Genomic DNA, 25269 nt, shown 5'->3' with positions numbered 1-25269 from the left:
GTCCTTTACAGAAAGAAAAAAGTGTTGGCCTTTTTGAATAAGGAGCTGGGAGGCGTTCTGAAGTGTGTTGTCCCTACAGCCAGAAGAAAGGAGAGGGGCAGATGAAGATCAAGGGCAATCAGAGGAGTTAGAGCCTTTCAAAACAGGATGGGTCAGAAATGCTGTTCTCTCCCATGACGTTCTACTCTAAGAGAAGTGACCCCCCTAGCTTCAGGATGATTCTTGTGCAATTATGCATAATGTGCTTTTGATTAAGTATCAAAACAAAACCATAGAATTACGGAAAAACTTGGCCACTGCCTGAGGTGAATTCTGGGGTTCCTGGACCTATGTCTCCAATGAAGACATGGCTGGAAGTCCCAAGCGAAGATGCTGTTGCATGGGGGGATGGGGGGACTGTGGAAACAATTCCTGTCACTCAATAAATACCCCAGGAAGGGATACACACATAGGAGTGGGAGATGAGGAAAGGAAACTGATGCATGGAATGAAATAATGACTCTCAGATTGGTCCTCAAGTTGTGATGGCTCCATGATGTTATCCAGAGGAGTCTAATTACGACCTTCTGGGACTGCATTTGTGTGACAGCTGGTTGACAGTGGTGGGAGCTATGCAGGAGACCTATGGCTACAGCCATGGGCAACAGGGCTTTAGAAACACACAGGTATAAAAACAGTGTTCCGTGGATCCTTGTTCATTCTTCAGAACAATGCTGATTTCAGCATGGTCCCAAGAAGTACCCCAAATCCAACTCTAACCAATCTTAACCCAGTCAAAAACTTCCTTAAACAGTTTCACGTTTAAACAGATCAATATTTTATTTCTAAACAACGTCCTGAGTTTAGTATGCAATAGAGCTCTTCTTCTAAGTTTGAGATAGGCGAGGTGCCTGGGTGGCTCAGTGGGTTAAAGCCTCTGCCTTAGGCTTAGGTCGTGATCCCAGGCTCCTGGGATGGAGCCCCACATCAGGCTCTCTGCTCCTCAGGGAGCCTGCTTTCTCCTCTCTCTCTCTGCCTGCCTCTCTGCCTACTTGTGATCTCTGTCTGTCAGATAAATAAATAAAATAAGAAAGTTTGAGATAGGTAGAGTAGTTGCTAACATTGGTTGTCCATTTAGAAGAAAGAGAGAGAAGTTCTAGATTCCTACCTTACCTCACTTCCAGAGTTTAGTCAACTGTAGAGTGAGGGGAAACATCTTCACAAGGTCACCCTCACTTCTGACAGCAGTCATGGGTGTCGGTGGCTCCCCCAACTGACCTCACTTTATCATTTGCCACGAACTCATTAAAAGATATTATACCGATGGTTACAGTTTATTCCAAGGAATGGAAACAGATTAAAATGAAACAAGGGAAGAAGCCCATAGGTGGGATCTAGGGGTATAACAAAGGCAGAGTATCTTTTTCTCTCACCCCTGGAAGTCAGGATGTATTACTTTCCTGGTATCAGTGTGTGACGACATCCACAGACTACGGCCAACCAAGGAAGCTCATTCAAGCCTCGATGTTAGAGTTTTTATTGGGGTAACCTAACATAGGCATGATTAATTGATTGATTGATACTGTATGGCCCAGAGCCCTTACCCTAAATCATATTGTTTGTTTTTCTGGCATGACCAGCCCTGGCTCCAAGATTGCTCAGCCCCTACCATAAATCATACAGTCAGACTATCCAGTCTGACATCAGGTAAACCCAGACACTCCTATTAGCCATGACATTTCAACGATTTAGGGATTACTTCCCAGAATCTGAGATTGAAGTCCAGACCCCTTCGGAGGCAAGGTTAAATTCTTTACTACACTCATACACATAACAGCAAATTGCAGGTGGCTTGGAGCTCTAAATACAAAACATGTTGAAGACCCATGGAAGCGAAAGTTTCACCATCCTGGAGTGGAACAGTTCCGCTCAAACAGAAAACCTCTAAAGACACCACAGAGGCATGACAAGGTAGTCAATTGAATTAGAGAATACGTTCACACTATGTAACAGTAACAAATCAACATATGCAGGCAAATAGTACATTAGAGAAAGGGACATAACCTACAAGGAACAGAAGATGAACAGGAGTAAATATATCCTAAAAGGTGAGCATGGAGATTAGCATAAGCTTTTGGGGTGACCGTTTATTTAGAGCCATTAAAGTGTAAAATTTTAAATGACATTTTACCTTTAAAAATATGGCTTATATCATGGAATGCTACATTGAAAGCTAATGATGTACCATATGGTGACTGACTAACTTAAAAAAAAGTAATATGGTTTAAAGAAATGGCACACAAGGTCAGAAACATGTATGTACACACACACAAGCACACATATTTGCAATAAAGAGACAGGAAACACTCACCCTTTAACCCATATAAACAAATACTATGCTATGTAGTCAACATAACAATGACATGGAAAGGAGTCCACAAGACATTCATGGAACAGACAAGTTGCAAAAGTAGATTTATAGCTTGATTCTGTTTTCTTAATATATAAAAAATTTAAATATGTATAATTTGTACATGTATAACAATGAATGCTCACATATATATTGTATGTATGTGCAGGAAAAATGAAGACTTAGAAGTAATTACCCCAAAACGTAAATGGAAGGATAACTCCTTTGACTCCCCTACCCAGCAACCTGCAATTCTTCTCCTCTGGTCCTCCTCTGGTTTCCACCAGAAGCCCTGGACCTTCCTCTGGAATCCACCCCTGAATGCTCCCTCTGGATTCCCCCTCTTGGCTACAGTCTCAGAGGTGGTAGCTGCGAGAGGCAGTAGCCTCGTGTAGACTCACCACCTCCCCTTTATAACCCCACTCCTGCAGGCGTGGTGCTCTCCTGGTTTCCCCAGTCCCTGCAAACTCCAACCTGTCCTCCCACTCCAGTGCTCCAGGAGGGCTGGTCAAAGACTTCTCTCATGTTCTAGGTCCTCTTCCTGGACCTTTACCTCCCAAGTCCTTCCCACATTTTTATAGGTTTGATTCCTGCATAAATCTCTTATTTCATAACACTCATAGTGGTTCTGCTTCCCTGACAGGATGCTAACTGATGCCACATATCCATATATTATATGTCTATGTATGTGTACATGTAGCATGTATACATGTATGTGTGTATGCATGTATATGTGTGTGTGCATATGTGAGTATATGTATGTGTATATTTGTCATATAGAACATGAGAGTTTTCTGATGGGAAAGTTGAGTTTCAGTTTTCCCCTTGGAGTCTCTCGTGCTGTCAGCCTGCTGCCCCCAGCACTGGGATGTTCCCCTGTCACAGCCTGGCCGACTTGGGAACGAAAACTCCCCTCCTCCTAGTCCTCTCCTCATGGCTAAGAGAGCCGGAAGCATGAAAAAAATGCTAAATCCTAAGGGAAATTAGCAGAATACTCACAGAATCAAAACAAGAAAATTTCCAAAAACAGCTGGGATTCCACCAGAGCTCACTTGATTTTAGGGAATCTTGGGTTCTGTCACACATCCTGGATTTGGTGGATGTCATCTTTTAATCCCTTTCCTAGAAATTGTTCCTTTGACTTTTAGACCCATTGGAATCCCAATGGGAAAAAAGTGAAGAAGAGGGAATAAATCTTTCAGTTTTGCCTGCCATGTGTTGGGTATTCAGCTTGTAGACATCAGTTCACTTAATCCTCACAGCAACCTGTGAGGCAAATGTTATCCTCTGTGGTCTAAAAAGAGAAAATTGAGAATTGAAACTGTTAAGTTAATCTCCCAAAGTCACACAGTTGACCAGTAGTAAACCCAGGACTCAAAGTATTTGAGTGTGATTATTAAACACGCACTGATTCATATGATGGGCTCTTTGAGATATGCATTCTCTCTGGCTGCCTTCTGAATCAGTTAGCCACTGCGGCAGAAGCAAACACTTGGGTCTCAAAGGCTCACAGCAACATCGGTTTCTCACTCATAGGTGTGTGGGTTGGCTGTAGGTTGGTTGTGGTCTCCTTGGTCTCAGCTGAGTTTAGATGGCCTCCGGCTTTAGGTCTGATCAAGGTCTTTTATGTGTCTGCATTCTGGCACCGACATGAAAGAACCCTGAACACTTCGGCCAAGTTCTTCTGATGGTGGATGGCAGGTTCTAAAGAGGACAAGTGGAAACTTGCCATGTTGCTTAAAACATAAGCTTTGAACAGGCACAGGGTCACAGCTATCTATCTGCCATTGATCCAGCTGGTCCACAGTCAAGGAGGGGCGGGGAAGAACCCTCCTTCCACAGTGGGCAAGAAAGGCAGCAAAGATTTGCTGAACATGCCTCCCTAAAATTTTGACTCCAGATTTCAAGTCCTCTTCTGAGACACATACTTGCATTTCAGGTGAGGGTCTTCCCTTCAAGCAGAATATCATTCAACCAGCCTTAGTGTGGCTCAGTCCTTAGATAACAAAATGGCCGCCGCATCCATGGTCTGCTCCTGGGTAATAGTTCACTGCAAAATATAGTGCCTTGAAATAACAACAATCCTTTATTTTGCTCATGAATCTATAATTTGGATGGCGCTCATCTCTGCTCTATACGGCAGATTGGGATAATTCAGCAGCTGGGAGTTTACAATCATCTGAAGATTCATTTCACTCACACATCTGACAGATGACATTGGTAGTGGGCCTCACCTGGTGATCAGAACACCTACATGTGTCCTCTCCATAGGGATTCTTGGACTGGGCTTCAAGTATGAGTGTCCCAAGAGAACAGGCAGTACTGCACAGAGTTTCTGTGATCTACCCTTGGAGGTCACATAGCTTCACTTCTGCTGTCCTGGTTGGGTAGTTGGAAAAGTCCACTAAGGTTCAAGGGAAGAGATCATGGACTCCTATCGCTTAATATCACATCATAGAAGTATATATAGGATGAGATGTATTATGGAGACCATCTTTGGAAAAGATAATCTGCTACAACCATGTAGCAGCCATTCAAGCCATCAAATTGGGAGGAGAACATTATTTTTCCTCCAGTTATTAAGAAAGGCCATCATAATTATAATAAGTCTTTCATCTCCCTTTATGGAAACTGAAAACCCTTTCTTCACACTAACCAAAGGAGCAGCCATGCTCACACCATGTGGCCCTAAATGTTAAAATTGATTGGACCAGAGCTATACAATTGGCTCAAATAAGTCCTATCAGAGTCATTCCCAAATAGACTCCACTTTGGTATAGCTGCACTCTGAAACCAAATGTAAAACTTGGGAGCTATTGGCAGCCACCATTTTCTCCCCTGTATCCTGGCAGAGAAAACCAGCCTGTTGTGGGAGACAACAGTCAGAGGCCGGGATGTAAGGCTGATGAAAAGACTTTATAGCTTCCTATAGCATTCCAGCTCCTGGTCATGGCCTTGCCTATGTCCCAACTGTCTCCCTGCCCTTCGGTTCCCACACACCTGCGTGGTCCTGAGGTTGAAACCCTGTTTCTGTTATATCTAGATGCAGAGAGTTTCTGTTACTTTCAACCACAGGAGCCCTAAATACTCAGAAATAAAATTATTTAGAGATTTGGTAAATTATATGATCAAAAATATAAGACATTTGAGATGAAATCTTGTATACCATTTGGGGGCTTTGCTTGTTTTTTCAAAGCACCTTAGGGAAGGGTGGCTGTGTGAGTACACATTTGTCACACTCCACTTCTTAAAACCTATCAAAATGAACAAAACAACCAAAAATTAGAAAAGGAAGTTCCACATACAAGGAGACCACAGAATAGCCACAGTCCCATTCTACTGATTCTGGGAAACTAATGGATGTAGGGATATCTGGACCCCATCAAAGAGAGATGCTATAGTTGAAAGCAGGATTCCCCAAGTCTTGAGAAGGGTGACATATTCACAGGGAAAGGAGAGGCTTCCATAGGGTCCTGTGTGCGGTACTCAACTTGCACAAGTGGGCACTATAGGAATGATTTGGCTTTGGGGCCCATGGTCTTTGCTACATGGACTTGGGGGACCATTTATATAAACAAAAGATCAAGGATGTGGAGGGGATGCTGAAGAATGAACTAGATATTTATCTCCTTTAAAAAGAATCCGGGCGCCTGGGTGGCTCAGTGGGTTAAAGCCTCTGCCTTCGGCTCAGGTCATGATCTCAGGGCCCTGGGATGGAGTCCCACGTCGGCCTCTCTGCTTGTCAGGGAGCCTGCTTCCTCCTCTCTCTCTGCCTGCCTCTCTGCCTACTTATGATCTCTCTCTGTCAAATAAATAAATAAAATCTTTAAAAAAAAAAAAATCCTGCCCTCCCTTTCCATCATGTCGAGGAGTCTGTTAGAAAGAAGACAGGAATACAGAAGCTAGGGATTCAGCTTTGGATCTCTGAGCAGAGTCCAGACACAGAGATAAAAAGAGCTGGCCCATGACAAAGACCTGTTAACCACCAACCTTGTGCTACTATGACTTCTTGCTATAGCTGCCCACCCATCAAAGTTCAGGGAATGGTGACTGAAATCTGGGAGGAGTCAACCCCCTCACACCCATACCCCAACACAGACACAAGACATAACTTGCTCTGGCACAGAGGAGTAAACAGATTCCATGGGTGAAGGCTTAGATTCCGTATGTTCACCTGGTTGCCTACTGCCCCCATAGCAGCACCTACCACCACCTTCAAATCATCTGCACCAAGATGACATTCTAGCATTAACTACCTTGCTAGCTCCTGGGCTAAGGGGCCCGTACAAGACTGGCTCTGGGTAAACCTGGAGGGAAATCAGAGTAGAAAACAGGGCCTTCAACTGAGGATTTGGGAAGGGATAGAACTGCAGGGACAAAAGTCACAGGCCTTTCTCATTGGGAATTTTTAGAGAATTCTATGCACAATTCCTAACAGTTGTTTTAGGGATAGCATGCAAAAAGAGGACTAGTGTTTGTGAAGACTATATTCCAGGCACTCTGCTACGTGCTTTATGTTTAATCCTTTGTTTAACCTTCCCTGTTGGGTATGATCCTATGTAGACATTATTATTCCCATTTTATGGATGAGGGAGTAAAGGACAGAGGAATAAAGTATAAAATATAAATATGATAAATATAAATATAATAAAATATAACTTTCTCAAGACCATGCATCTAGTAAGTGGCAGAACTAGGACCTGATTTCAAAAAAGAGATGACTGCAACCAACTCTTCAATAGTTTCTGATTTGGAAAAAGCCATTGTCATATCACAGAAGAGAAAAACAAGTCAATCTTAGATATAAACAGATGGTGGGGATGCTAGTTAGACAGGGAGAGGAGCCTCTGCCACCTGAAAACAGGGCTTCTGGAAAATTCTGTTCCAATAGCAGCTTGTCAAATGACTAGTGACCCAGCACAGTGGGTCACCACAAAACCAGGTGTCACAGCAGTACCACATCAACCTTTCTATAAATGGTTCCCTGATTCTGCTCATGTTTGGAGGTGAGAAGAGGGAAAGCCCAGGAGAATGTCCCACATAAAAGATGAGCCTAAATCCAGCTCCTTGTCACTAATGCCAAAATCTTTCAGAAGATTAGAGGGGAAGGTTTTACAAAATCCCAGTGCCCCAGGGGCAACACCCCAGATCAATTAAATCAGAATCCTTGAGGTGAAACCTAGGTATCAGTATTTTTAAAAACTCTCCAGGTGATTCCAATTGCAGCCAAGAACCATTGCTGTAATTATAATTAATGCCATAGGAGCCCCGAGGAGCCTTTTTCCAGCAGACAATGTAAGGCTTTCTTAGAAAACTTCACCTTTGCTCACCTTCCATGGTCCTTCATGCCTTTGCCTTTTATTGGGTTTTTATACTCAGGATGAAAAGGGAGATCCTTGTGCCACTCTGGTTTTTTCTTTTTATAGCACTGATAGAATACCTGATATGACATCCTGGACTTCACCTATACTTAGTGGTCTACCTGTTTGTTATCTGTGTTCTCCACTAGAGGGTAAGGTCCATGGATCGGTACCACCATATTGGGAAGTCGGGGGGCTACCATTCATGTATAACACAAAGTGAGTGGTACCATCTGGAACTGGGCAACACAGTAGCCTTGCATGGGGAGGTCAACATTTTGTCTTGTTCACTGTTGTGTCCCAAGTGTCTAGAACAGTAGGAGATGCTCAACAAATATCTTCTGAGTGAACAAATAAACAAATGTGATTGTAAAATATAATAAGGCTCCTCTTCATGAGAAAACTTGGTTTTCCCCCAGCCTAGGACCTGGGCTCTGATGCACATCACCTTCTTCTCCATTCCCATCATCATCATTGTGGTCACCATCACCATCACCCCCAGTGTTATTAGGTCTCCGCCTAAAATTCCCTTTGGAAACAGGATTAAATGAGTAAAAATAAAAGTTGGAAAACTAATGCCCTATTCAATATAATGTTGGCTTTGCCCAAATCCCTGCCCATCAACCACTCCAAATGGCTTTGGAACCAACCAAACCAAATAAAACTCTAGATTCTGCCATCATCACTTACTAGCAATGGGACCCAAGAGAGATTTTATCTTCAGATGATTATTTTAATAACTAACTTACTACACTACTGTAGATTAAGGGAGATTGTATATATAGAGCTTGTGACCAAAACTTATGGAAACATGCCCTGTCTCACTAGCAGGCAGGGAAAGGCAAATTAAAACAAGGTAACAATTTTTACCCATCCGATTGGTGAAAATACTAAAGTGAGATAATATGTTCATAAGGTAATGCTAGCTGCTGTTAATAAATAAACCCCTAAATCTCAGCAACTTAATAAAATAGACTTTTTTTTTTCTTTTTTCGGCTAAAGACTATCAGCAGTGACAGTGGGATGATTTGTTCCAACAAGTCATCCATGGATTCAGGCTGTTACCCTCTTGTGAGTGCTTCCCACTATGGGCCTTGGAGTTCTGCAAGATCCTCTGCCTCATTTCAGAGGAAGGATTGTATCAGAGGGTTTTATGGGCAGCTCATCACTTCTACCCAATTGTCTTTGACTAGAACCAATGACATGGCCTCCCCTAAAGGCAAAGGCAAGAGCAGCTAGGAAATGCAGTTGTTTGCTGGTTGAATGACTCTTTCTCGGCAACAATTCTGGAGGATAGAATGAGAGCAGGACCCACTAGTGGATGGTTGTTTACCATTGCCACTAGGCAATGTCAGTGTTGGCGAGAATGGGCTAAGCAGGTTCTCTTACAAGCAACTGGCAGAAAGTGAATTGATTGCAGGAGCTCAGAAGACCTTGTGTCTGTAAATTTAAAATTCAACACAGGGTTGTCCTGTGACCTAGCTATTGCACTTCTTGGTACCAATCCAAGAGGTCCGCAGAGGCACACACTAGAATGTTTATTACAGCTCCGTTGCAGTCATGAACCCAAACTAAATTTCTGCCAATAAGGAAAAGTCCAAGTAAACCATGTCTATCCATGCTATGGAATTCTAGGCAGGAGTTTTGTAAATGTAGGTAATAAATAGGAAAAATGTCTGGAGGCACATGGACCAAAAAGAAATAATGTCAAATGCAGAGAAAGGTAGGGAGGGGCAGGCTAAAGGGAGGGAGAAGGGTTTGGCAGTGACAGGAACATGAAGCTCTTATGGGTGAGAAAGGACAGGTCCAAGCAAGCCCACATGCTTATAAAAAGATGATGTATTAACTCCACTCCTAGGTACTTATCCAAAAGAACTGAAATATGGACTCAAACAAACATTTGTATGCAAATGTTAATAGCAGCATTATTCACAATAGCCAAAAGGAAAAAAACAACTCCAGTGTCCTCAACAGATGGAAGGATTTAAAAAAAGAAAAGAAAAAACAACAAAACACTATGGTCTATCCGTGCAATAGAATATTATTCAGCCATAAAAGAAATGAAGTTCTAACACCTCCTATAACACGGATGAAACCTGAAAACATACTAAGTGAAACAAGCCATACACAGAAGAAAATATTACATGATCCCACCACCTACAAGCAATATCTAGAATGACAAATTTCATAGAGACAGAAAGTAGAGTAGTGGTTACAAGGTGGGGGAGAGGAAATGGGAAATTATCACTTAATGATTACAATTTCTGCTTAGGATAATGAAAAATCTTGGAAATAGTGGTGATGGTGATTCTCAAAACCATTGACAACATCATTAAGTGAATTATACACTCAAAGTTAATTATACACTTAAAAATGGTTAAAATGACAAATTTTGTTATGTATATTTTATCAAAATGAAAACATAATTGAATGATCCGCATTGAACCTAAAAAGAAGGAAAAAAAAAACTAATTTAATACATTCTCAACTTGCATTCAGAGAGAGTCAAATAGCCTCCTCTTGAGTCAAGAGAAGTAGAATGAGGAATACAAGGGCCTCTTGTAGAAAGCAGATTTTCCCTCTTCTGCCCCAAGACATGGTTTCCAACATCTAGGTGTCCACTTTTGCTGTACATTGTTTAAAGACAACAAAGTCTTGTATAAGGAGATGGAAGAATGTAATTAAGTCTGATGAGGAGTGTGCAATTTAAATCCCTTGAATGGGAAATCACATGAGTGTAGTCATGTACTATGAGAAGCTGATAATAGAGATAGAAAATGGGAGGCAAGTTGTCGGAAGTTTGCCTTTGAATTAAGTGGATAGAGACAGTTCTTCCCCCTTGAACTAATTATTGACTTGATTCTCTGTGGTGCCTTTTGCGTTTTGTGGGGGTGGAGGGAGGCGAGTACATGATTTATGTGTTTAATTTCCCTAGATGCTCAGAAGACTGCAGTCCTGCCCTCTGAGCACAGAGAAATTGATTAAAATAACCATTGCCAAGAACACAACCACCAGCAATCAGTAGGAGGAGCTGTTTTCCTCCCTTAGAATTAGACCTGATTCCTCCCAGCTGCCCGAGGTCATCTCCTTGGCCCTTGGGGGCTAGAATGGAATTTTCAAAGCTAACAAGATTTAACCCTAGCTAACGAGGTCAGTAGAAAAAGTAACAAATTCTCCAGGCTCCAAAGACGGGAACAAAGTTTGTCTCTTCCTGATCTCTGCTCTGCCTTTGCTCTCCAGAGCCTCCAGTTCTTAAATAAATACACTTGTCATCAAATAAAAATTAACAAATATTTATTGAAAGACTGGTGGAGTGTGGGAGGATATGTTTCCTGTGTGGGGCTGGGGGCACGATGTCATAGGGAATGACCAAGGAGAGAGAGAATTTCCCTTTGGAAGGTAATGTACACGGAAGGACACCGGCACGAAGCCTGGAGGCCTTGCCACTTAGTACCTTCTGTGACCTTGAGCAAGTGATATATCCTCCCTGAGCCCCAGCTTGCTTGTCTGTGCCGTGGGGATGATGGTAGTAATGTCTACTGTGTGGTGGGATGTGCATTTAAGGGAGAGATGTGTAAAGGCCTGGCACAGAGTAAAAGCTTAGTAAGTTGTTGGCATTATCTGTGTTGTTGGCTGCAGATCACAAGAGTGGTGATCACAAGTCCAAATAGAAGAGGACACTTAGGGGTGAGACAAGGGATGGGCATTGGGATGGACACCAAGTCCACTGCAAAGCTAGAAACAGGAAGGGAACTCAAGAAAGGGTTATATTTATGATTGCACTTATGTTAAAAATGGGACATAGAGGGCAAAGTCTGGAAGGGTCTTGGATGCAGAGCTTTCCTGCCCACTCCATGTGGAGTCAAGGTGCATAACCCTTCTTCCATCACCAGTTCACCAACAAGGAAGTGTCACCAAGCCTCAGTTTCCAGAGATCCTATTAGGGCTCCATTACAAAGGCACAACTGATGAACTCATTGGCCTTGTGATTGAATTCAATCTCTAGCAGTTCTCCCCTCCCCAGAGGTCAAGAGACTAAAAAGTCCCAACCTTCTAATGGAGGTCTTTCTGGTCACCAGCTCCCACCCTGCAACCACTCAGGGACCTAGCTGGATTGCCTCATTAGCGTAACAAAGAAATGCTTCTCACTCAGGGTATTCCAAGAGTTTTGGAGGCTTAAGGCCAGAGAGATCCCTGTAACCCCACAGATTTGGACCTAGAGGAACTGGACTTGAGTCTCACTGGGTTAGACCAGGACCTATCTTGATTTGTGTCTTTCCACCTGGGTTTCAGCATCTTCCTCTGTAAATGGAAGAACAGCACAGTTACTTTCAGAAGTCTGATGCAGCAAAGCAAAGAATATACATGGAGGAAAAAAATACTGAAGGACATAAATCAAAACAATGAACGGTGGTCGACTCTGGAAGGATTTTTTCATTCTTTGTAATTTCTCTAATACATTGTCCATATATTTCTGTACTTTAAAAATATTTAAGGGGCACCTGGGTGGCTTAGTGAGTTAAGCCTCTGCCTTCAGTTCAGGTCATGATCTCAGGGTCCTGGGATGGAGCCCCACACTGGGCTCTCTGCTCAGCCCGGAGCCTGCTTCCCCCTCTTTCTCTCTGCCTGCCTCTCTGCCTACTTGTGATCTCTGTCAAAAAGATAAATAAAATCTTAAAAAAATATATTTAAAAAGTCCCATGGTTCTACAATACGCACCCACACAGAACTCCACAAACTTAAAAACATTAATGTATATGATTTATATATTTAAAATGCACAGATGTATACAGCTGGAGGAGTTCTGACAAATATATACATCCACATAACCAATACCCAAATCGAGATGCAGGGTACTTCCATAAAACAAATGTCATGAGGATGTAAGTTACAGCTAGGTGACTCTACTTCATAGTTTTACACATTTGTAAGTTGCTAAGAGAGTAGATCTTAAAAGTTTTCACTCCAATAAGACATTTTTTTTTTGGAACTATTTATGGTGATGAATACTATTAGCTAGACTTACTGGGGTGATCATTTCATAATATACCCAAATATCAAATCATCACACTGTGTATCTGAAACTAATATAATGTGATGTCAATTATACCTCAATTTAAAAAAAAAAAAGGCAACCCTCCCCCCAATTTTTTAAAGGTGTAGAACATTTCTGTGACCCCAGAATTTCCCTTTTCAGGTTTCCAGTCTATCCTACCCCAGAGCCAGCTCTACAGTGATCCTTAACACCATTGGTTTTGTATGTTCTTGAATTCCAAATAAGTAGAATCATATGCTACATACTCTGTTGGATCAGTTCTTCTCAGCATGATGTTTGGAGATACATCCAGGTGGTGGTAGAAGTTCAGTATTTTTTAGAGCTAGTGATCCACTGAGTGACTGGACCACAGTGTGTTATCAATGCTCTTGCTAATGGACCTTTGGGTTGTTTCCAGTTTGCAAGTCTTGAGAAAAAAGCTGTTACAAACAATCTTGGACAAGTGTTTTTGTGGATATTCTCCTGGATAGAAACCCAGGCACTGAGTTCCTGGATCTTAAATGTATGCTGACCTGTTTATGAAATTGTAAGTAATCTCCAAAGTGGATGCACCATCTAACATTCTCACCAGCAACGGATGAGGGTTCTAGTGGCTTTGCACCCTCACCAACACTAAGCATTATCAGTTCTTGATTCTAGATATTCTGGTGAGCGTGAGGTGGTATTTTTACTATTAATTTGCATTTTCTTGGTAACTTGTTATGCTGTGTGTCTTTGCATTTGCTTTCTGGACACTCATATTTTCTTTTCTTTTTTTTCTTAAGATTTTATTTTTGTATTTGGGAAAGAGAGAGAGAGCGAGCAGGTGGAGGGCCAGAGGGAGAGGGAGAGAGAGAATTCCAAGCAGGCTCTGAGCTGACCACAGAGCCTGATGAGCCTGATCTCACAACCCTGAGATCATGACCTGAGCCAAAACCCAGAGTCGGATGCTTAACCAGCTGAGTCACCCAGATGCCCTATGGGTATCCATATTTTCTTTTGTGAAAGGTTTGTTCAAGTAATTTGCCCTTTTTAAAAAAAAAAATTAGAAGGGCATCTGAGTGGCTCAACTGGTTAAGTGTTTGACTTCAGCTCAGGTCATGATCCCGGGGTCCTGGGAATGAGCCCCATATTGGGCTCCAAGCTCCATGGGGAGACTGCTTCTCCCTCTCCTCTGCCAGCGCCTCCCCCTGCTTGTGCTCTCGCTCTGTCTCTCTCTCCCTGTCAAATAAATAAAATCTTTTTTAAAAATTGGAAAATGCTTAACATTTGTGGGTTTTTTCATATCAGTTTTCTCATTTTGTCCTCCCTCAAAGCCTGAGAGGTGGGTGGGACAGCAATCATCCCTTGTCGGAGAGGAGGATGCTGACATTTAAAGGATGTGTCACAGTCAGATGATGGAATGTCTGGAATTACAAGTTGGGTTTTTTCATTCTCATTCTCGCATAGATCCTGCTGTTCTTCTCTATGAAGGGCTATGACGTTGTGATGCTTAGAAGACGTCTGGAAAAGAGGTCTAAGTCATAGACTCACAACTTCTACCAAGTGTGAGCGAGCTTGGGAAAGGATCAGCTTTGTTTCTCTGATGGCTGCCTTTTACCAACCAACATGGGAGACCTACAAAGACCCCAGTGGGATTCATGGTGCTTTTAGACAGAATACTCTGTATTAGCTTCTTGACTGTCCCTCATGAAATGGTGGGTAAACTTTGCGTCTCGGGACAATAAGTACCTCAAACATAGGCTTCAGCACAACCTGAGGACCATGTGGCTACCTGGTGAGACTGACATGTCCAGGTCAAGCAAGGAGAAGTGGTCCTGGCACTCTCCAGAGGGGGTGGCCACTTCCACCACACTCCCCTGGGCGATACTTACATCTGCCATTCTTGGGAAATGTCCAGTTCATTCAAATAAGAGAGCAAATCCCTGAGATGTTCCACCTGGTTTCATTGCCTCTAGTCACTCACTTGTCCTGCCCTCCCCACTACACACACTCTCTGCCTCCCTGGACACTGCCTGGACTCTAAAGGTGGACCGCTGGTTTTAGTTACCCTTTATTGATAACCTTCTCTAGGTTCAGAATAGCTATGGTTGCTTCCACTTAGTCATGTCATCATTTTCTTTTCTTTTATTGTTCTTTTTGAAATTCATCTGTTTGCTGTCTCATGCCTTTAAAGAATCTTTACTTCAAAAGTAATAGGAATAACTCATTAGCGAAGTCTGCTTCCCTATGCTAACGTGCTTTGGCTAGAGGAAAAGGCCATTCTTTTTAGGAAAACATGAGTGTTTTGCAGTGGCATCTGGAGAAGATACCTTGTTCCTCTGGTTTAGCTCATAAGGATGGTCCTAACCAGGAAAATTCCAGATAACAGCTTTGAAGTCTACTACCTACCTGTGGCCTTGCTTCTGGATTGTGGAATGTCCCAGGTTGAAAATACCCTCATCTGTAAGTGATGGGATGGAGGGAGGTGGGTGACAAGAAGGACCAGAGAGTAGCAGACTAGGGTTGATGTGAGCATGAAATGTAAAGCAGAGAGGAAAAAGCTAGGGGAAGGGTCTATGTTATACAGCAGCTACCACATCACTTTACCCAGTGTGAGTTCTCCATAGGTATTTGATAAATCAAATACAGTAGAGCTATTTGGTAGTCAATGCTGTGGGTGAACGGGACCTTCAAGAATTCCTCAAATAAATCTGTTATCACCCTCCCATGGCTGTAGTCACTAGAAGACTAACTGTGAACCTCAACGGGCCAAATTACTTCTGCTCATTCATTTAAAATTTTTTTAAATGAGGGATAACTTACAGACAGTAAAGCTCACAAATTTTCAATGTACAGTTCAATGATGTTTTTCTTGCATATACCCATGTAACCCATCGCCCAACGCAAGACCTAGAACAGCAGCCTCCCCAGTGGTGTCCTATCATACCCTCCCAGTTGATGTCCTACACAGACAACCACTATTGTAACTTTTATAGTCATCAGTTAGTTTTGCCTGCACTTGAACTTCATATAAGTAGAATTGTGCAGCATGCTCTCCTCTGTGTCTGGTTTCTTTTGCTAGACATTCATCCATGTTGCTGTCTATAGCAATAATATGGTATTTTTCACTCCAGTTGTAGTATGTAGTAGATGAATAGATTTCCATTTACTTACCTATTCTGTTAATGAATGCTGGGGTTGTTTCTATTTTAGGATCTTATGCATATGCCGCTGTAGACATTTTTGTAGATGCTTTTGGTGAAAATATGCACTCATTTCTGTTAGGCACGCACCTAGGAATCATGCGGGTAGTTATGTTTAACTCTGTAAGAAACTTTAATACAATTTTTCAAAGTGTTTGCACTGATTTTTACTCCCACCAGAAATAAATGACAATTCCAGTTGTGTCACATCCTTGCCAACCTTTGATATTTTCTGACTTTATTTTAGCCATTCTACATTCTGGCAGTGTACATTGTGGTTTTTCATTTGCATTTCTTTTTAAGATTTTTAAAAATATTTCTGTTAGCTAAGTTATGACATTCAGAATTAGCATTAAGAACAGAATAACTGAATTAATGTTGTTTTTAAATTTTCACTCTCTTGGATTTGTAAAGCAGTGTTTGATGGATTGAATGAGATCATCTATTACTCAGGTTTGCAAAAATATAGCAATTAAAGTAATGGACTCCAGTAGTCATTAGCATTTCCATTACTAAGGGACCCTTTCAAAACCTTCAGTCTCCTCTTCAAATCTGGACCTTAGGAAACCTCATGGGTTTTGTTTTCCACCACTTACTATGGATAAAGATGCTCACTGCAGGGCTATTTAAAAATATATAATCTTAAAGGGCTCAAAAACAGCAAGAAGGATTAAAATCAGAAAGACCCAGTTGGTTTCTGTTGGAAGAAATTTCTAGTAAATCTTTGATTTTGAAATAATCACTTATTTGATTTAAGAATGATCATTAATTTAATGGATATATGTCCTGTGCAGGGGGTAAAGAACAATTTGTGGTCTTGTATGTATATATACCAGTTATTTACTTATTTTATGAGTTTGTATCTGGTAATTTAAATGATTAAAATTCTTTCTGAGAAGGGACTGTGTTTGGTACCCTAGCGTACTGACCATTGTAACTACTAGAACAGTGTCTGGCACACAGTAAGTGCTCAATAAAATATTTATTAAATGAATGAGTTAAAACTGTTCCTTTTCATATATATTCAGTGCCTAAAACAAAGCTTTGCAAATGACAGACAACTCAGAAATGTTTGTGGAAGAAAAATAGAAAATCTGGAAAGAGAAAAAATTGAATAAGTCCAAGGGAAGGAAGGAAAATTAATCCTGGCAAGGTTCCCTTTACATAAGCAAGGGCTTTATTATTTTCCTAATATATGCTCTCTACAACTTACATCCAGACATCCGTTTGGGTGTTCCCCAGACCATTCAGTTCAACATGTTCAAAATTGAACTCATTGAATTTAACAGTCTATAACTACTCTTCAAGACCTCCCCTTTTCATGTATCCACTTAGCTAATACTACCCCCAAGCTAGCACTGTCCGCCATGCCAGAAAATTAATGCCAGTAATCTCCCTACTCCTCTCTTCCTCACCAACCTGTTCATTCAAAAGTTAGTTCATTCAACAAATGTTTATTAAGAGCTTTTTATAAGATAGGTGCTATGGTGAGTGCTGTGAAATGTGTAAGTCTGATGATTCACAGACCCGAACCCCTGGGGCAAATAATATATTATATGTTAATTAAAAAAGTTTTTTTAAAAAAAGCCTTTTATGCACTTGATTTTGTTCTTGGTATTGATGACATGTCTTTTGGACCACCTTTTCCTGAGAAGTACTTTGCTTATTCAAGAACCCAACTGCTATCGTCTTGATTCCGTAGGCAACACGTCATTTGAGCCATGTTCCAGACTTGAGAACAAAGGCTGGAAGCTTCATTGCATGGCTGAATATTCCATTTACAGATGGTGAGTCAAGGATGACTCAAGACAAATGATAACCATTTCTATTGAATCTGTGTGTCTAGCTGAGAGAAATATCTCCATTCACAAAATTCTTCCTTCCTCTTTCTTACTGCTGCAGTAGACACATCGTACATTTAATCAGATTTCTCAATTGTGTGAGGACTCAATGGCTCAGTTAGAGATGGAGTTTGGTGTGGATCAAGAGGATTTGTGATGGTTGGTAGAAGGTGGTTCATATATGTGCATAAAGTCAGGGAACACTGATCCAGCCAGGAGGGTGAGAGAATGTACCTCAGGTCTCGAAATCTCACTTTCTGGTAAGTCTGTGTCAAACTCTAGACAATGAGAATAATAATAGGGTGAGATATCACAAAAATATTCAATTTTATAATCATTTGATGAGCAGCTGTTACGGGTAGGCAAATATAGGCATTCCCTGCATTAGAAACATCTGACTCTCCAAAGACTTACACATGTAAAATTCAATTTTGATATAGCTCCCCTTCTCTTGAACCATTCTGAAATCCCCTCCAAACTCTCTCCTCCCCTTCTTCTCCAGCTCCAGGCAGCAGTCAGGAAGGAAGTTAATATAAAGAACTGCCTGACCTGATTATTTATTTCTAAATATTCCTTTTTCTGTTGCTTTCTCACCGTTCGTTATCAACTAATTATACACCAAACAATGCATTTATTATTTGTAAATTCATCTTTGAACGTTCCCTCCTCTTCCTTGTCCTCTTTTCCCCCACCACCCCCCACCTCTTCCCTCATCCATTCTCTGTGGTCTAAATGCCAGCAAAAACAACCTTAATCAAGGTTGAGATGAATAATGCTTGGAATACACTTCAGGAAAAATGGAAATGTTTAATGCTATCTACTGGTGTCCAGAGACTATTAAACTCTTAATCAGCCCTCTTTTCCTCCTCGAATAAGTTTTCTTGTTATCAACCACGAACAGTCAAAGAAAAAAAAAATAAGCCTTGCTCATAGTCAATGTTAGCATTTGGTGCTCTATTTATGAATTTTGAAGGAACATAGTTTCATATTTTTATTGTGGATGTACAGCATTTCAGCCCTATTGAGTGATATAGGATTTTATGGACGCAAATACCATTAAGAATATTGCTACTGGGGCACCTGGGTGGCTCAGTGCGTTAAGCCTCTGCCTTCGGCTCAGGTCATGATCTCAGGGTTCTGGGATTGAGCCCTGCATCGAAATCTGCTTGGCAGGGAGCCTGCTTCCCCCCGCCCCCCGCCTACCTCTCTGCCTACTTATGATCTCTCTCTATTAAATAAATAAGTAAATAAAATCTTAAAAAAAAAAGAATAGATTATTCAAAAAAAAAGAATACTGCTACTAAGAAAAATTCCAATGGGAGTTTCCAACCACTGAACCTGCCATATCTTCCTGAAATCCAGTCCACAAATTGGGACCTCTAGATATGAATGCTTCTTGTTTACTGAAAGTGTTTCTCTGTTTTCTTGTTTACAAGGCTGTGTAGTTTTCATACAGGTTTTGGGAGAGCAGGCATCGACTCCTTTCATACAGAGCAAGTCTATGCAAGTGTTTCACCTGTACGTGCATGTGTGTGTGCACACACACATATAAGAGGAAATGAGAGATCTGAGAGAGATTGTTACTTTCTGTACTCCAAGACCATCTCCCTGGCCATTTATAGGAGTGGGTATGTAGGAGACATCTTCCAGTCTGGTCCAGCAATGCCCAAAAGGCAGAAGGAGACACAGAAGTCAGGGAGGGAGTCCCTTCTGTCCTAACATTCCCAACAGCATACAAAGCCAATAAGAGAATCAAGGAGAAATGCCTCAGGGAGAGAGTTGGGTAGCAGTCAGCTCACTCAACTTCCAGCTGTACCCATTTCCCAGATTCCAACACCCAAGGCTATGTGACCTTTTCAGGACTTGGCTGTCTAGCCTCTGAACCAGGGAATATTGGAAATTGGAACCCATGTGCCTCTCACGATCTTCTGGACCAAAGTTTCTATTCTTCTAATACAATCAATTCTTTGTAATCACTCACTTACTTTAATCTTTTCCTAATTTATAGCCAAATCACACCATTTACTTGTAAGAAATTTCTTCCTGTAAATCTATCTAGCCCTTTCTGTTTTCCCTCCATTCTTTTCCACCTTTTCTAGGACTCTTAAGCACTAGGTAGACACTATATTATCTTTATTTATAGATGAGGAAATCAAAGCTTATAGAGTTTAAGTAACTGGCCTCTAGTCTCGTGGGCAATAAATATTGGAGTAAGATTTGAACCCAAGTCCTCCAATCCCAGAACCTGAATTCTTTTTTTTTTTTAGATTTTTTTTTTTTTATTTATTTGACAGAGAGAGATCACAAGTAGGCAAAGAGGCAGGCAGAGAGAGAGAGAGGAGGAAGCAGGCTCCCTGCTGAGCAGAGAGCCCGATGCGGGACTCGATCCCAGGACCCTGAGATCATGGCCTGAGCCGAAGGCAGCGGCTTAACCCACTGAGCCACCCAGGCGCCCCCAGAACCTGAATCCTTAGTCATCATGCCATACAACCTCTCCAACAGGAAAGAGAACAGTGTGACAATAGCATGTGTCTTGTGGGGACAATGAGAGGATTAAATGATGTGATTTAGTTTTAGTGTTTGGCCCATGGGAAGACGTAACAAGTTTTAAGGATGAGAATGATAATGCAGATGATGGTGGTGATGGTAATGAAAAAGGAGGATGAGGAGAAGGAAGAAAGAGGAAGAGAAACATTGGAAGTTTTACTCATTTACCTCCTTTAATAATGATTCCAACTGCTTATTATGCAAAGTGAGTGATTGTCATGGTGGGAGAGAGCAGAGTTAGGAGGTGGTTGGAGAAGAAGCTATAATTTGGAGAAAAGGATTTGCCTCTGTGCAATTTGAGGAAGGGTTGACATTTCAATCTAGAGATGTCATATTGCTCACCTCTTTTCTTCCAACGGACCCTCCAGGGACTAAAGAGTTCCCTAAGACTCTATGAGTCAGACCAATCTTGGATTCATTTCCTCACTCTGGAAATACAGTGAGATCTTGATTTCAGAGGATGGTGAGATGTGAGAGTGGAGGGGATGGAAGGGACTGAGGTCTGTGCTTAAACATCGATAATAGATCTTCTGCTAATCCGACTCTAGTTTCAGACATTCCTAAGGCCAATTCGTTATGTTCTAAATGCTACACTGTTAATCCCAAACATTAGTGCATACAGATGGCCTGTCCATGGAAAGGACAGGGCTAGAGGTTAGGGAAGAAACTACCAGTCAGTCCAGTCATCAAGAGATATCTACTCAAAGTGCTCAGCTCTGCATTGGGGGTGAGGTTTTTGGATATTAATTAGCAGAGGCCTCCTAAAGCTATTTTGGAGAATTCAAATCTAAGCCAAAAGCAAAGAGCAGTATGTTCATGTGCGACTATGATGACAGGAGATAAAGGCCACTGCAAGAACAGCAGAGAGGACCGGAAATGGAGACCTGGGTATGGGCATGACCTTTAATACCAGGGGTTCTGACTCGTAAGTAGGGGTGGTATAATCATGCCTGGCCTGAACAGGCAGATTACCAACTCTGCCTTTGTTAACAGACAGATACTAGTAAGAGGTAGGCAAAATCCAGGTAAAAGTAGAAGCAAAAAGAGGTATTTTCCTTCCGTGCAAGACATACCTCTTGGCACTTTCGATTCCTCATCTATAAAATCTATAGATCTATAAAATGGAGATTTTATTTAATAAGAACTTACCTCCCAGGGTGCCTGGGTAGCTCAGTGGGTTAAGCCTCTGCCTTCTGTTCAGGTCATGATCTCAGGGTCCTGGGATCAAGCCCCACATTGGGCTCTCTGCTCAACAGGGAGCCTGCTTTCCCCTCTCTCTCTCTGCCTGCCTCTCTGCCTGCTTGTGATCTCTCTCTCTCTCTCTGTCAAATAAATAAATAAAATCTTAAAGAAAAAATAAGAAGAACTTACCTCCCTAAAACTCAGCACAGTTTGACATTGCTTAGTAACGTGTTCCTTCCACTCTGATGGCTTTAATTGTTCTGACCAGTACTGTGGACACTTACCACCTGCCCACATTTTCTCCCCAATCTTCCTCCTACCCTGCCAGGTCATGGCCCTACAGGAGCTCAGAGGAGGAAGAGATTTGTGTAGGACGGACATGTCCTCTTGGTCTCCTTTGAAGGGGCTGGGCTTCAGCTGCGTCTTGAAGCATAGATAAGCTTAAGGCAAGTATAAATTCTACAAGAGGTTATTCCTAATTTTGGCAACTGTAAGAAAGAACATAGTTAATGTGATGATAAGCTCAAGGAGAAGGAGGGTCCATCTATGGATCTAGAGTGAGAAATCAAAATATGGAGGGAAAGTTTTCATTCAACCCTAAAAGTCACCCTGTAGTAGAATATGTGTTATAATTATCCCCATATAACAAGTAGGGAAATAAGCTAAAGCCATCCAGCTAGCTCAACAGGAAAAAACATACCTGGGAACTAACTGGGACTGTCTGAAGGTAAAGCCTGTGATGACCACATGCTTCCCATGTGCCAAATCCTTGATTCACTTGGAACCATACAGGCAAGCTCCCCCAAGCACACTCAGGGGTTTTGGATCTACGAGTTAGGAAGTAGAAGGGAAAACATAATCTTTTAACTTCAATATTTCTTATATTTCTTGCATTTTACAATGGTATACATTTTATTTTACTTTATTTAAGGAAGAAATATGTACACGAAGCAGAGAGCACGAGCTGGCCAGACTTCTTGTTGGCCCTGTGTTGGCATTCAGGCCTCTATCTGTCACTGGAATAATAAGGACTTGGTGTAGTGTAAGAATCCACAACTGGGGCCAATGGTGCTCCCTACAGGGCTTGGCCCACACTGCCAAGGAAGGAAGGGTAGGGGGACTCAGCCTACCAAGTTATCTGGCTTTTCCCAAGGGGCTAAGGTTTAGTGGCAGTTGAGATGGACAGGGTTTTATTTCACAAGAAATGAGAAGAACATGAAAGTAGCCAACACAAAACTAAAGGCCATGGACAACCAAGGTCTAATCCATGCCAGTATATAGTCATGTGCTGCCATGACATTTGGGCCCAGAGGGGATGAGGCTGTGGGGAAAGGGGGGGGGAGTGAAGGGAAAGAGGGAATGCCCAAGGTCTCTTCTGGGAAGTTCCCAAATCAGGGATTCAAAGCTAAGTAATGGCTTGAGATAAAAAGTTCTTTCTGTCATGGAAGTTTAGTCACTTGCTTCTCTGATTCTCAGATCCATATTTGCAGATGAGAAGCTATTGAGAGGATCAAAGTGAGAAAACTTAGCTTTACCACTGCTATTGATTAGGTCTTATTATTGTCAACAGATAGAACACAGCCCAATTTCTATACCCTGCCTGTTTTCTCATTGACCATAGGGGTTGTCATGTGTGGGCTCTATATAGGCTTAGAGATTCATTACTTTTACGCCTATGTCTACAAAGGCTTTATTTCACAGGAAACTGCTGTCTTTTATCTGGGAAAACAGGTATCCTAACACAGATGACCCTTAAAACAAGAGCTAAGGGGTGATATCATGGACAAAGATCAGAAACAAGGCAAGGATAGAAGCTTTACCACTGCTATTCAACGTTGCACTGCGTCCTAGCCAGAGTGATTAGGCAAGCAAAATAAATAAGAGGCATTCATATTGGAAAAGAAGAAACAAACTATCTTTATTTACAGATGGCATGATCCCATGTATAGAAGATCCCAAAGAATCTACAAAATGGCTATTTCAACAATATTCAACAATGAACAATCCAAAAAGGAAATTTTAAAAAGTGATTCCATTTACAACACCATCCTAAACAAACAAACAAAAAATACCCAAGAATAAATTTAACTGCGGAGGTGAATGACATATATGCTGAAAACAATAAAACACTGGTGAAAGAAACCAAAAGAGACCTAAATATATGGGAAAACATCTCGTGTTCATGGAGTGGAAGAGTTCGTATTGTTAAGACGTCAGTACCCCTCAAAGATATGTATAGATTCAATCCATTCCCAATCAAAATCTCAATGGCCTTTTTTTGAGACAGTGAAACAGCCAAATCTTAAGTTCATATGGAATTGCAGGGGGCTCCAAATAGTCAAAACAATTTTGAAATGGAAGAACTTTTCATAATTCTGGAGACTGCAAATTCCAAGATCAATAATTTTGAGTAAAGACAACTGGGGTCCCCCCAAAAAGAGAATTGCTGAATGACTGCTAAATCTATAACCTTAAAAAAGTAATGTAAAATAAAGAAAGATGGAGGCCATACAAAGAACAATCATGTCCTGAACTTCCATTTAAAAAAAGAAAAAGAAAATATGGGACACTCCAGCATAATTACACAGTTACCAGACAGTGGAAAATGAGCATGGATTGGATTCTGCTACATGGCTGTATGGTCTGCGCTGCACATTAAACTGCTTATTCTGATGCTTACGAAGGACTCAAGCTCTTTTTTTTTTTTTAATTTATTATTGTGTTATGTTAGTCCCCATACAGTACATCATTAGTTTTTGATGTAGTATTCCATGATTCATGGTTTGCATATAACACTCAGTGCTCCATACAATCCGTACCCTTCTTAATACCCATTACCAGGCTCACCTGTGATCCCAACCTCCTCCCCTTCTAATACCCTCTGTTTGTTTCCTGAAGTCCATAGTTTCTCATGGTTCATTCTCCCAGCCTGCTTTCTCTTCCTTCAGTTTTCCCTTCCTTCTCCTAATGTCCTCCATGCTACTCCTTATGTTCCACAAATAAGTGAAACCCTGCGATAATTTGCTTTCTCTGTTTGACTTATTTCACTCAACATAATCTCCTCCAGTCCCATTCATGTTGATGCAAAAGTTGGGTAGTCATCCTTTCTGACAGTTGAGTAACATTCCATTGTATATATGGACCACATCTTCTTTATCCATTCATCTGTTGAAGGGCATCTCGGCTCTTTCCACAGTTTGGCTACTGTGGACATTGCTGCTATGAATACTGGGGGCATATGGCTCTTCTTTTCACTACATCTGTATCTTAGGGTAAATACCCAAGAATGCAATTTTTTGGTCTTTATTCATAATTATTGATCTTGCTCTTCTCAGTCTCCAGAACTATGAAAAATAAATGTTTTTTTCTTTAAGCTTTTTAAATGGACTAAGAGACTAAGTAGTCTCATTTCCTTGATACAAATTTATTAGATAATTTATATATTTTATTGAAGCCTTTGATACAAGACCAATCAGAACTTTTTCTATATGCATGATATCAGTTTTCATATTCTTTGGTGTGTTGACTCCTTTGTGGTATTTTGCTAGTAATATACGTACCTTTTGACTTTGTGCAAAAGAAAGAAAGAAAGAAAGAAAGAAACTTACATTTCCAGAATTCAAAATTTACTATAAAGCTATAGTAATTAAAAAAAAAACTATGTGGTTTTAGCATAAGGATAAACTCATAGACCAATGGAATAGAATAGAGAACTCAGAAATCAACCCTC

Source organism: Mustela putorius, unplaced genomic scaffold (genome assembly GCF_011764305.1).
Source record: "Mustela putorius furo isolate JIRA1106 unplaced genomic scaffold, ASM1176430v1.1 tig00000874_pilon_pilon_pilon, whole genome shotgun sequence".
Taxonomy (NCBI): Eukaryota; Metazoa; Chordata; class Mammalia; order Carnivora; family Mustelidae; genus Mustela; species Mustela putorius.
This window is presented reverse-complemented; position numbering follows the sequence as displayed.